The following is a 13,192-nucleotide window of genomic DNA, read 5'->3' as shown; positions in this document are numbered from 1 at the left end:
CACATAAAATAGTGTGAATGGGGAAGATGACACAAAATCGTTTTGCCGTTTCTCTATTCTTATTCTATGTTGTACTTTCAAACTTTGGGTACTCTTTAATTAGGACAGACTTTATTGCTCAACTGCTATGATGCAAGCCAAATTTCATACATTTATTTCAGTTTTGAGCTTAGTAAACCGTTCACTTTTTAGATTATACTAAAGAAGATATTAATCATCATTTATTTGGGAAGTAATATTATATCATTTTCTCCTAGCTGCGGTGCTGAAGTCCCACCCTACATCAACAGAAAAAGAAATAAAGGAGCATGCAATGTGTTACTTGAAGAATGCATATGAAAGACAGGGGGCCAGGAGATCTGGACACTGAAAATAATAGGTTTTTGGTTCTAACTGTTAGGACAATTAGACAGGGTTTGCAAATAGTGGAAAAAAATCATCTTAACTTCCATTGTAATATTTTTTTTTCTTGGAAATATAGAAGTTGTACATTTTAAAATGTATATTTGAATCAAAATGTGGTTTTGAGTTAGTGTGTTAATGTAATTAGTTTTGTGTTTGTCATTACTATACTGTATATTGCCATGTTACCAGAATTTGTAGCTGAAGTTTAAGACTAGTTGTGTTTTTTTATGATTATTGCCCATATGTTGATTGTTGATTGATTGTATACAATGTATAATTTGAAATACATATGTTTCAGGTGTGAATGTGTATTTTCAGAATACATTTCTAAATCTAATCATTGGCTTGGTTTACTTGTTTCTACACCTATAAAATCTATCTTTGATGTATAATAGACCTCTACCCATATACGTATAATAGACCTCTGAAGTTATACGTATAATAGACCTCTAACCATATACGTATAATAGACCTCTAAAGTTATACGTATAATAGACCTCTAACCATATACGTATAATAGTCCTCTAAAGTTATCCGTATAATAGACCTCTAAAGTTATCCGGAACTCCAACCATATATGTATAATAGTCCTCTAAATTTATCCGTATAATAGAACTCCAACCATTTATGTATAATGAACGTCTAAACATAGACGTATAATTGACGTATAACTTTAGACGTATATTAGAATTTCATTCTAGACGAATTGTAGACCACATTTAGACGTATAAGGTATGCGTTTAATAGACGTATATTATACGTCTTTTGCCCACTGGGTGGGCTCCAGATGCACATGGAAGCAATCAAGTGTTTCATCCGAGCTGTTTCAAAGACTGCCCAAGAGCTTTCCTTTCACAGAGGCGCAACGATTAATGATGGGGGTGCACCCTTCAATGCGCCTTACGACTCTAGGGAGTGATTGAGACGATTCGTAGCGTGTGCTCATTTCTCTCTATTCCCCGTGTTGCAGTGGTAGGATGACGTAAATTACTGCTTCGACACGTAACGGCATTATAATCACGTGCAGGAGCTGAGGGCTTTAGTTTTGTTTCGTTTTCCATGACGTTCGTAAGCGCGCAAATCAAAGGCAAGTCCTGCGTCTAACACGAACGTAAATGCTTTTGAAAGTGCAGTGTGGTGCAGCTTGTAAAATCCTTGTCCACATTTGTGGTTTGTTGATGTTTGTTCTGTCTGCCAAAGTTGCATTTTGACATCCGGACGGGGGGACTTTATCATTTGAACGTGAAGCCAGCCTTAAACCCTCTGAGGTGTGTCTGTCTGCCGGCACGTATCTTGTGAAAGGTATTTTTTTTTAACGGAGAGCAACTTTAAAAAGGTATCCGCAGCCACCTCGCAGTCCGTGTTTGATTATAGGAGGAATGCGGCGGCGGCGAGCTCGCATTTGTCGTGCTCGAGTGTTTAAGGCGATGGGATCGAAATGCGTTGGGGACTCCCCGCGCAGGTTCGAAACCTGCCGACTCCGGCGTCTGCCGCATGTCGCCTTGTGCCTGCGCGGCAGAGGCGAAGTGCCGCTTCTCCTTTCCTGGTACTATAACAACGCGAAATCGCTTGGACCTGCTGCCATGGACATCAATTCTTCAGATAACCACACACTTTGCCTTCGCACCTCTGGTGCTCTGCTTATGCCTTTGAAAACCTAATGAATAAAGCTGAAAGAACCGACACGATATGTAGGTGCTGGTAAAGCACGCAGTAAAGAACTGTTAACAGCAAGGGTTTCAGTGGGTTAACTGAGGAGAAGGCGTGATCGCTAATTGTTGACTTTTTATTTGGTGTTAGAAACACTCTTACTGTGCATGACGTGCAACAAATGTAGCCACAGAAATTGCATCACGCTTTCATGTATGCTATTGCAAACACCAACGTTGCCTAGATAGAAAACCGAAATAGCCGTGGGTTTGCTTGCTGGTCTGAAGGATCTCTCTTCGAATCTCTATCATTTGTCAATGGAAGTAAAAGGCGCTGCAATCTGATACGTTCAGAATCAAACCCGCAGCTGTTGTTCGACTTTATTTCTTGACTAATTACAACTGAGTGTCGCATGAGCAGTTACATAAACTTGTCTGGTATATTTGAACACAAATGCCGTTCTTCAATTAAAACTAACAGTACATTGTCAGGGACATTCAGTTCTATACAAACAAGAGACAGACAAGAGAATATTTCTACCGTTCATGTGGACTACGTGTTGACTTACTGATCGGAATAATTGAAAGGTTCGGGCTCATAGCCGATGCAGTGCGTGCTAATTAGAACAGCAACGCTGAGCTCTCAGCACCGTACTGAGCCCAGGTGTTTTTCTAAAGCTGTCAGGTGCAGTTCATTTACATGAAGGAAATCTCTTACTGGGTACGATTACAATGCAGTAAGTAGCACAGACTACTTAGGGAGCAGCCCGATGTGTTTAAAAATGACCCGAGCCAGGTAAGAGTCAAACCTACAATCTCCTGATTCGTAATCAGACGCCTTATCCATTGCGCCACTGGACCTGGTGTAACACTGCAGGACTGTAACCCAGTGAGCTCAGCCCTGCAACTAGTAAAATATTACCCCCGGTCCATTCTTTTCCAAAAGTGAGAAACACCTGTTTTCTACATGTTGTCTGTTTTAAAACCATATCTCTTTAAACCAAACCAAAGAGTTTGTCTTTTGCACTGCTATTCTGATTCATTTCGATTTCAAAGAAAAAAAAAACATTACCTTCCAAAGCATCATAAAATTGTCCCTTCTTCCAGACTCTACTTCTCTCTTGTAGTAGTACAGCAGACCTTTCCAGGTGAGCAGATCACAGAGTCCGAAATGAGCTTCCTCAATCAAGCAAAGTACCTGAACATGACTCTGTCATCATAAAAGCGCCCCTGTAATAAAGAAATTAAATCCGAAATCAAGAGGGCAGTTGCCTACTGAAATACAAGAAGTCATCAATTTTAACCTAGCAACACATTAAAGGCTGCATCTATACAAGTACGATTCTAGAAATGCTCACCAGATTACGTTTTAAGAAGGAACTGTGCCTCAGGTTCCGCCGAGATCTTAACTCGGATGGCAGGATTCAGAGTCCGGAGTGCGGACTGATGGCGCACGGAGGGTCCATATACTGTGGATCCCTCAGTGATCTTCCGCGTATTCAAACCACCAGCGTGTGACTCCCCTGTCCCCGTGACCTCATTGCTCTGCTCTCTCCTCTGTGCAGCCGAGCCCGACTCACGGTAAAGTGAAAAAAAATATGCCCTCAACGTGAGATTTAGTCTGGAGCGAGGATAGATGTTACCTTTTTATCATTGAACAGGATGTATGTGATGTGGCGACTAGGTTCAATTTTGTATCCTCTTTAAAAGATTAAGGACTGGGGTGAGCGTGATTTACCAGCTAAGAACCCGACGTGCGCACCGTTTAAGCTGCATAGACTCGGTCGTTTAACTCTTCTCCATTAGTAGGGTTAAGGTTAAAGAAAAAAACATTGCTGACTTCTTTTTTTTTTGCCAGCCGCTAGCGCTGATTAGCAAGGTTTGTATTTCATGTTTTGCAAGTTGCATCCATTTTAAGAAAAACAAGTCGCGTTAAAGACAGGAAATGAATACTTGCATTTAATTAAGTCTAGCCGTAGGCGGTTGTCCATAATGACCAGTACTGTTCAAGAAGACAGAACAAAGAAGGCACCGCTGGGATTCGATCCCAGGATCTCCTGTTTACTAGACAGGCGCTTTAACCAACTAAGCCACAGTGCCCCGGGAGTGTTGTCCTTTTGCAGCCACTTGGACACACCTTTAGAAAAACATTTTGTTAGGCATTCTGCCTCAGCCTAAACACCTATAGCTTGCAAAGCGCATGCTATTAGACAGGCACCTCTGCAAGACCTTAAGAGTCTCTTAAACTAGTGATAGTAAGGTGTTCCCAATGGGTGATGTTCGGCTTTCAAATCATCTCTCCGTGGAAGCACCGAGATGCAGCTGTTTAAGGCTTAGAAGCAGCTGACTGTTTCACTACCTAGCTGATCACTGTCAGTCAGGGAGCTTAGAGGTGAAAAGCCTGTCTGAGAGACAATTCGCCGTCGATCAGTTCAATATGTTCCGTACCAGCTCGGCGCACCCGAGATCATCTTGGTAGCCGTGTAGCTCAGATGAGTGAGAGCTTGTGTGTATTTACCACCGTGATTGGATGCCGGCCCTTCTCAGGTCACAGTAAACCTTCTGCTCAAAAAAAGTGAGGTAAAACCTCACTCTGCACAGTAAAACCTAAAAAAGTGAGGTTTTATTTAATCTCTGACCAAGGGAAACGTTTCATTTTTTCAAAGAAATGTTTGTTAAAAAATAAAGTCATAGTTCCATGGGATTCAATCATAGACCGTGTGACATGGAAGTCAGGAACCTAACCCACTAAAGCACTACAGAAACATTATCGACAGACAATGTACAGCGTGTACTATTCTTGTGTTGCGGTACATGAATATAATTATATCGTTATTAATTTCTAATTTATAACTTTATTAACTTTATAAATTAACTTTATAAATTTATTAACGTTATTAATTAATTTCACGACGCACAGACAGAGCGTGGGGAGCCGCCGCCTGCAAACACAGCTCCAGGCAGGACTCCGCTCTGCAGGAGCCGCAGAGCAGAGGAGATGGGGGCAGCTTAGCTCCTGTGCAGAGACCTGAGCTGCTGTTGCTGTCGCTGTCTTTTCTGCACTCGGGGTAGGAGTGAATGTTGAGTTGCCCTTAGAAATGAAGCAGAGCACTTCAACGGCACGGGTGTGTGTGTGTGCGCCCTGGTGATTCTGGGAGACAGATCGAACCTGGGCTAAAAGAGAGGAGGCTTAGCCCTCTTCCATTTACTAGTTCAAAGTTGTACAACCCATTTGTATCTGCTAGGCGGCGCAGTCGTCGTGCACAAAGAACGCTTTGAAAAGCGTCAAAGGCAAGTCATTCTGAGTTGGTTGTTTGTGTTTTCCGTTCAGACGCGAAATGCTGAAATGATCTCTCGGCTCCTCGGTTGTCATTTCTGCTCCGTAAAGGAATCACAGCACGCGTCGGCTTCCAGCACGGTGGGTCGGGACACGATGCCGGGGGGTCGGAGAGAGCGATGTCTTCCTCATTAGTATAGGACCTGTCACCTGTCCCCACCTGTCACGCGGGAGACAGGGGTACATCAGGACGCGCATTGAAGTGAAAGCAGGATGCGCTGCGACATGCACTGTGCAGATCCCGCCACACTAAGAGGTGAGTGGGTCTGTTCGATAACAGCGCTAGGCGAATCCCCAATCCCCTTTTGTGCGTGGCGACAAAAGAAGTCTGAAGTCCGTTTCCACCCGGGGACCTTTCGCGTGTGAGGCGAACGTGATAACCACTACACTACGGAAACAGTGGTCAGATGTGCCCAGCGGCCCAGTGCTGAGCTTCGCCAATGCGATTCAGCGGCTTCCAGTGCCTTTATTGGTGTGCGCTGATGGACCGTGCTCTCTCTCCAGAGTCCAGCACGCCTGTCATGGACGGAGCAGGAAAGGCGGCGCCACATTCTACAGCCCTCTCCACGCAATCGACGAAATCGGGCTACTGAAGTGGAGAAAATCGCCTCTCCAGAAAGTGCAAATATCATCTTGGAGAGTATAAATCCTATTGCCAAAGGTCAGCCCTGTCTACCAGAGTAACCCTCCCACCTCCTGCAGCGATGGTCAGCTCGTCTCACACGCGAGAAGTTTCGGCTGGAAACAAGCGCCCCCTCTTCTCGCACGTTTTGCACGTTCGAGTAGTTTTAATGCGGCTCCTTCGTACACGGTGCTGATCTTTTGGAAAGCAGGAGGCAAAATTAACACGTTCTCATACCGGGAGTCGAACCCGGGCCGCCTGGGTGAAAGCCAGGAATCCTAACCGCTAGACCATATGGGAGCACGCAACCCTGCTGTTCCGGGCATCATGCAAGCAAACCACAGAAATATTAGAAAACACGCAAGAGAGTTGTCACTCAGAGTGTCGAAGGGTCGATGTATACTGGGGCTCAGTTGAAATGCAACGTCAGGACTTTTCCGAATTATGTCACACGAAGAGAGCACAGCCTTTTCCGCCCTGCCACGTGTGTATCGGTAACTCGCCGTGATCGTATAGTGGTCAGTACTTTGCGTTGTGGCCGCAACAACCCCAGTTCGAATCCGGGTCACGGCAGAATAGGGGCGTCTGCTTTTACTACTTGCACGAATGAAGGCAAAAAAAAGCCAATCGATGTGAACGAACGGCGCTTTACAGAGGAGTACTGCCTGACTGGATCGTTGATGAACGACAGAGGCCACTCTGACCTCTTCTCGGGTTTCTTCAATTACTTACTAAGGATCTTCTTCACATTCGCCCATGCAGGGGAAGCCAGTTACACCAAAGCAAACGTAGGAAAGTGCAATTCAAGCAGAGACCAGGAGGGACTTGTTTACACCGAGAGTGGTCGGAGAATGGAACAATGCGCCCAGCCCTGTTGGTGGAGCCGATTCTTGATGAGATCTTGGGCTCACTAAGAAGCCCCCGCTGGATGCTAATCTTTCTGCTGTTCTTGCAGGTCCTGCGCTGCTTTTGAGCCGACAAGGCTCGTCCTGGTCTGTCGGCACAACCCAATTGCAAATGATCGGCTCCGTGTACAGACGGAACGTGCGTTTGGTACAAGACTGCATGAAGGCACCGGAAATACATTGGGAACAAATGACCGGTCGCTCAATACCTCTGTGAAGTACAGGAGCATGCAGAACGAGGCTGTTTCCGCCCGGTCTCGAACCGGGGACTTTTCGCGTGTTAGGCGAACGTGATAGCCGCTACACTACGGAAACCTGCAGGGACAGTTGCTGGTGTCTCGCTTGCGTTTCCGGCTGAGAAAGGGAAGCGTCACTTTAGGCAGGGGGCGCTGGAGAGAGGAACAAAGGGCGCGATGAAACAAAATACCGAAACCCTGGATCTTTAGATCTTCAGTCTAACGCTCTCCCAACTGAGCTATTTCGGCGGTGGACAGAGCGCACAGCCACCTGCTCCAGCCTTCCTGTGTTGCGGCATGAGCGCACCAAGAGGAGCGGGAGAGTGTTGCAGGAACGTCACTCAGAAGGAAAGCCACCCAGCTGCGCCCTCTGAGCTCTGTCCAGCGCATCTTCCTCGCATGGACTCCTGCCTGCGACGGGCAGGAAACAATTAGCAAGAACAGAACAACACCCCATGGGTGTCTCATGACCACACCTTAGGTTGTGACACGTGCAGGTGTGAGGGGTTGCCGGGCTACTTTGGAGCAGAGCTTGGGCGGAGGGGGGGCGGGAAAGCAGACAAAGAGGTGACACCTCAAGGTCTGCACGATCACAGCTCTCCGCCGCCCCAGGCTTCCGCTCGATAAGCTGCTGGACACACCCGCCCCTCCTCACACAGACCGTGGAAAAGCCCCCGAGTGGGAGGGCTCTCTCTTCCTCCCAGGAGCTCTTGGACACGACGCACAGACAGGGTGCGGGGAGCTGCCGCCTGCAAACACGGCTCCAGGCAGGACTCCGCTCCGCAGGAGCCGCAGAGCAGAGCAGAGGAGATGGGGGCAGCTTAGCTCCTGTGCAGAGACCTGAGCTGCTGCTGCTGCAGACGCTGTCTTTTCTGCACTCGGGGTAGGAGTGAATGTTGAGTTGCCCTTAGAAATGAAGCAGAGCACTTCAACGGCACAGGTGTGTGTGTGTGCGTGCGCCCTGGTGATTCTGGGAGACAGATCGAACCTGGGCTAAAAGAGAGGAGGCTTAGCCCTCTTCCATTTGCTACTTCAAAGTTGTACAACCCATTTGTATCTGCTAGGCGGCGCAGTCGTCGTGCACAAAGAACGCTTTGAAAAGCGTCCAAAGCAAGTCATTCCGAGTTGGTCGTTTGTGTTTTCCACTAATGTAAGAGCTATTTCAAGTGCGACGTGGTGCGGCTTTTCAAATGCTTGTGGGCATTTCTCTGTTGTTGATTCTTTTTTTGTCTGTAACAAAGTGGCATTTTCATGTCCGGACGGGGAGACTTTATCATTCCGACATGAAGCCACCCTTAAGTCCTCTGAGGCGTGTCTGTCTGCAAGGCTTGTATTTTGGAAATGTTTTTTTGAAACGGAAAACGACTTTGAAATAGGCTTCCGCCGGCGTCTCGCGATCCAGGTAAGATTGTAGCAAGAACGCAGCGGCTGTGGGGCTTGCTGTAGTCGTGGCCGAGTGGTTAAGGCGATGGCCTAGAAATCCATTGGGGTCTCCCCGCGCAGGTTCGAATCCTGCCGACTACGTTATCTGCCTCCAGTCGGTGTGTTTCGGCGCAAGCAAAGAAGTGCGCCTCTTTGCTGTTCCTGGTGGTTTTAAAACGCCCAATCGCTTGTACCCGCTGCCTTGGAAATAAGTTCTTCAGCATCCGCGAATGGCATTTTGCAGCTGGAAGCAGATGTCGATGCACTTTGCACAGAGCACCAAAAAAGCGTCTTTTTTGAAGGCCCAGGCACTGAGCATTGGTGGTTCAGTGGTAGCATTCTCGCCTGCCATGCGGGAGGCTCGGGTTCGATTCCCGGCCAATGCAGTGGCTTTTGCAGCGAGCGGCTCCATCACTTGCATCCCCTTGCAACTCGCAACTGAAAACCCACTGAAGCTAAGCAGGTGTGAGCCAGGTCAGTACCCGAATAAGGGTGAGCTACAGGGAAAAACAAAGCTTCCAGCTGGAAGCGGTGTTAATGGTGCCGGCGGGGGGGCGCTCACCCTGAGGTCTGTGCGGGTCCCAATGCCCCAGTATAGTGACGGAGTTGCTGTGTTGTAAAAGGGCGCTGTCTTTTGGATGAGATGTAAAACCGAGGTCACAGCGTTCTGTGGTCATTCAAAATGACCACCAAAACCTTTGACAAAAGCTCTTGGTAATTGATGGTCTTCAATAATGCTTCTCCTTTAGGTACATTTTAAATCAGCTGAAAAATGCTGTGAAATGGGGGGGCACTTCAGGCCAGTGTAGGATTTGGGTTACAAGAACCATGAAACTGCACGAGAAAGCCCGTACACTGAATTACACGGCTTTCTATTCAAAGGAGGACAAAAGAAATTCCCTGAGTTTGATTTTTTGCAGCACAGAGAGGAGCACTGTCGTGAGGCTGGTTAGCTCAGTTGGTTAGAGTGTGGTGCTAATAACGCCAAGGTCGCGGGTTCGAGCCCCGTACGGACCAGGTCCTTTTCTCCTCTCTTACCAAAGCTGTTAGGTTCCTTTCCGTGGTGAGAGGGGTTGTCATGCAACGCTGCCACATAGTGCCGACAGACAAGAGTGTTGCGTGAGAAGAGAAAAGTGTTTGAAGATTTAAGAGTGTCTTAGGTGGAGCCAAAATCAAGTGTCACAAATGCAAGTGGTTGGATTTCCAATGTTTAATATGGTAAATCCTTAAGTTTCTTGGCGGTATCCTTTACAGTCCTCTGTTCGGTCGACAAGGGACTGAAGGGGGCAGCTTTCCTCACACATACAGTGCAATGTACTGTAGTGTTCCCCTTCATTGAATTCGCAGTTCTGCATCAGACCTCTAACTCGTTTCCTTAGCTTGGATTTAAGCCACGAAGCAGGCTTCTACTGTATAAGGAATCACAAACTATTTGAGAGGCCACCATCCCAGGGGGAACTGACAAAGTCTATCCCTAAACACCTAGCGCGGTCTCTCGAGAGACTGTCAAAAATCGCTTTCTCCGTTTGCGTTGCAAGTAAGTGAAAACGCGGTCTCAACCCAGAGCCACTTGGCAGCAGCGACACGTAAATACCGTTACTGTTACTGCTCGATACCGACGTTAGCCTACTATACCATGTTCAGCCACCGCTAGAAAATGCACGGCTCTAGAACCGGAGCAAACGACAGGAGGGCCAACGCCGAACGGGCACACATGTCAGACATGGAGCGCGACGAGAATGGGATTCGAACCCATGCATGCAGAGCACAATGGATTAGCAGTCCATCGCCTTAACCACTCAGCCACCTCGTCGAGGGATCTGCGCTGTCCGGACATGGGTTGGCGCGCTCCAGATGATCTTTTTCTTTTTTTTCCCCCGTACTCGAGGGTCATTTTCCTGTTCCACATGCGATTTCAACATTTTCCTTGGGAGATGTCAAGCCAGCAAGCCACTGCTGTGGTTCAGTGGCCAGTGTGGAGTTCAGTGGCCCTGTTGTACACAGAAAGCACATTGAGCTCCTTGGACATGAAAAGTTCCAGATAAAAGCCATTTGTCACCCTTTCTCTTGGTGTTGATGTTGCTATTATATGTAAAGGTGGCAACTTGCTCAGCGAGCAGGCGGAGCACACACCGAATGCAGATGTGTCTGAGTGGTGTGTCCAAGTGGCTGTCAAAGGACAGCTCTCCTGGGGCGCCGTGGCTTAGTTGCTTAAGGTGCCTGTCTAGTACACAGGAGACCCTGGCTCCGAATCCCAGCGGTGCCTTTTTTGTTCTGTCTTCTCGAACAGAACTGGTCATTATGGACAACCGCCTACGGCTAGACTTAATTAAATGCAAGCATTCATTTCCTGTCTTGAACAACTTGTTTTTCTTATAATGGATGCAACTTGCAAAACATGAAATACAAACCTTGCTAATCAGCACTCGTGGCTGGCAAAAAAAAAAAGAAGTCAGCAATGTTTTTTTCTTTAACCTTAACCCTTCTAATGGAGAAGAGTTAAACGACCGAGTCTATGCAGCTTAAACGGTGCGCACGTCGGGTTCTTAGCTGAAAGGGTGGTAAATCACGCTCACCCCAGTCCTTAATCTTTTAAAGAGGATACAAAATTGAACCTAGTCGCCACATCACATACATCCTGTTCAACGATAAAAAGGTAACGTCTATCCTCACTCCAGAGTCAATCTCACGTTGAGGGCATATTTTTTTCCACTTTACCATGAGTCGGGCTCGGCTGCACAGAGGCGAGAGCAGAGCAATGAGGTCACGGGGACAGGGGAGTCACACGCTGGCTGTTTGAACACGCGGAAGATCACTGAGGGATCCACAGTATGTGGACCCTCCGTGCGCCATCAGTCCGCACTCCGGACTCTGAATCCTGCCATCCGAGTTAAGATCTCGGCGGAACCTGAGGCGCAGTTCCTTCTTAAAACGTAATCTGGTGAGCATTTCTAGAATCGTACTTGTATAGATGCAGCCTTTAATGTGTTGCTAGGTTAAAATTGATGACTTCTTGAACTTCAGTAGGCAACTGCCCTCTTGATTTCGGATTTAATTTCTTTATTACAGGGGCACTTTTATGAAGACAGAGTCATGTTCAGGTACTTTGCTTGATGGAGGAAGCTCATTTCGGACTCTGTGACCTGCTCACCTGGAAAGGTCTGCTGTACTACTACAAGAGAGAAGTAGAGTCTGGAAGAAGGGACAATTTTATGATGCTTTGGAAGATAATGTTTTTTTTTTCTTTGAAATCGAAATGAATCAGAATATCAGTGCAAAAGACAGACTCTTGGTTTGGTTTAAAGAGATATGGTTTTAAAACAGACAAAATGTAGAAAACAGGTGTTTCTCACTTTTGGAAAAGAATGGACCGGGGATAATATTTTACTAGTTGCAGTGCTGATCTCACTGGGTTACAGTCCTGCAGTGTCACACCGGGGCCAGTGGCGCAATGGATAACGCGTCTGACTACGGATCAGGAGATTGCAGGTTCGACTCCTGCCTGGCTCGGGTCGTTTTTAAACGCATCGGGCTACTCCCTAATTAGTCTGTGCTACTTACTGCATTGTAATCGTACCCAGTAAGAGATTTCCTTCATGTAAATGAACTGCACCTGACAGCTTTAGAAAAACACCTGGCCTCAGTACGGTGCTGAGAGCTCAGCGTTGCTGTTCTAATTAGCACGCACTGCATCGGCTATGAGCCTGAACTTTTCAATTATTCCGATCAGTAAGTCAACACGTAGTCCACATGAACGGTAGAAATATTCTCTTGTCTGTCTCTTGTTTGTATAGAACTGAATGTCCCTGACAATGTACTGTTAGTTTTAATTGAAGAACGGCATTTGTGTTCAAATATACCAGACAAGTTTATGTAACTGCTCATGCGACACTCAGATGTAATTAGTCAAGAAATAAAGTCGAACAACAGCTGCGGGTTTGATTCTGAATGTATGAGATTGCAGTGCCTTTTACTTCCATTGACAAATGATAGAGATTCGAAGAGAGATCCTTCAGACCAGCAAGCAAACCCACGGCTATTTCGGTTTTCTATCTAGGCAACGTTGGTGTCTGCAATAGCATACGTTGGTGCCGTAGGCTTTGGGAGGAAAACCTGCAGGATGGAAAGGTGATCTATAGCCTCATCTCTAGAGATGTTTTGTTGCTGTGGCATGTGTGTGACCCATATTAAAAAAAAAATATCGAAGCTGCCTCTAAATCTGCAAATGAAGATGAGTCGATATACCACTTGTTTTTCGTATAACTAGACATATATTCATTTGTTACTGATTTCATTCATTGAGCACGGGTACAATAGAGGTACAGCAATTCACTGTTTGACATGTCTGGTACAGAACCTACAGAACCTAGCAATTAAAAAAAGGGGTGAAACTGTCTTTAGACTCAGCATACAGTACCGAGGCCACCCATGACCAAATAAAGGCTAACCTCGATAATCAGCCTAAAGAACGCAGACTACAGCAAAACGACTGACTTTGAAAAGGGAATGAACGTCCGGAAGGAGTAGTGGAACTAGCTTGAGATGCTTCTCCGGACCCCTAACTAAAAGCCACCGAGAACCAGCAGCGGCGTCGACTCCTTTCGAACCGGGATCCT

At 46.7% G+C, this 13,192-nt stretch overlaps 5 non-coding genes across 5 annotated transcripts; 1 reads left to right on the top strand and 4 right to left on the bottom strand.

Annotated features, from left to right (window-relative positions):
- Positions 1 to 4,080: 4,080 nt before the first annotated feature.
- On the bottom strand, positions 4,081 to 4,154 carry trnat-agu (transfer RNA threonine (anticodon AGU)). The gene has a single exon. It is a non-coding gene; the product is annotated as a tRNA-Thr (tRNA).
- A 2,087-nt stretch (positions 4,155 to 6,241) lies between these two features.
- Positions 6,242 to 6,313, bottom strand: trnae-uuc (transfer RNA glutamic acid (anticodon UUC)). The gene has a single exon. It is a non-coding gene; the product is annotated as a tRNA-Glu (tRNA).
- An 847-nt stretch (positions 6,314 to 7,160) lies between these two features.
- trnav-aac (transfer RNA valine (anticodon AAC)) lies at positions 7,161 to 7,233 on the bottom strand. Its single transcript has one exon. It is a non-coding gene; the product is annotated as a tRNA-Val (tRNA).
- A 3,074-nt stretch (positions 7,234 to 10,307) lies between these two features.
- Positions 10,308 to 10,389, bottom strand: trnas-gcu (transfer RNA serine (anticodon GCU)). The gene has a single exon. It is a non-coding gene; the product is annotated as a tRNA-Ser (tRNA).
- A 1,624-nt stretch (positions 10,390 to 12,013) lies between these two features.
- On the top strand, positions 12,014 to 12,086 carry trnar-acg (transfer RNA arginine (anticodon ACG)). The gene has a single exon. It is a non-coding gene; the product is annotated as a tRNA-Arg (tRNA).
- Positions 12,087 to 13,192: the final 1,106 nt, after the last annotated feature.

The sequence above is a fragment of the Lepisosteus oculatus genome, unplaced genomic scaffold, assembly GCF_040954835.1.
Source record: "Lepisosteus oculatus isolate fLepOcu1 unplaced genomic scaffold, fLepOcu1.hap2 HAP2_SCAFFOLD_62, whole genome shotgun sequence".
Lineage (NCBI taxonomy): Eukaryota > Metazoa > Chordata > Actinopteri > Semionotiformes > Lepisosteidae > Lepisosteus > Lepisosteus oculatus.
The sequence above is the reverse complement of the archived record's forward strand: the minus strand, read 5'-3'. Positions and strand labels throughout refer to the sequence as shown.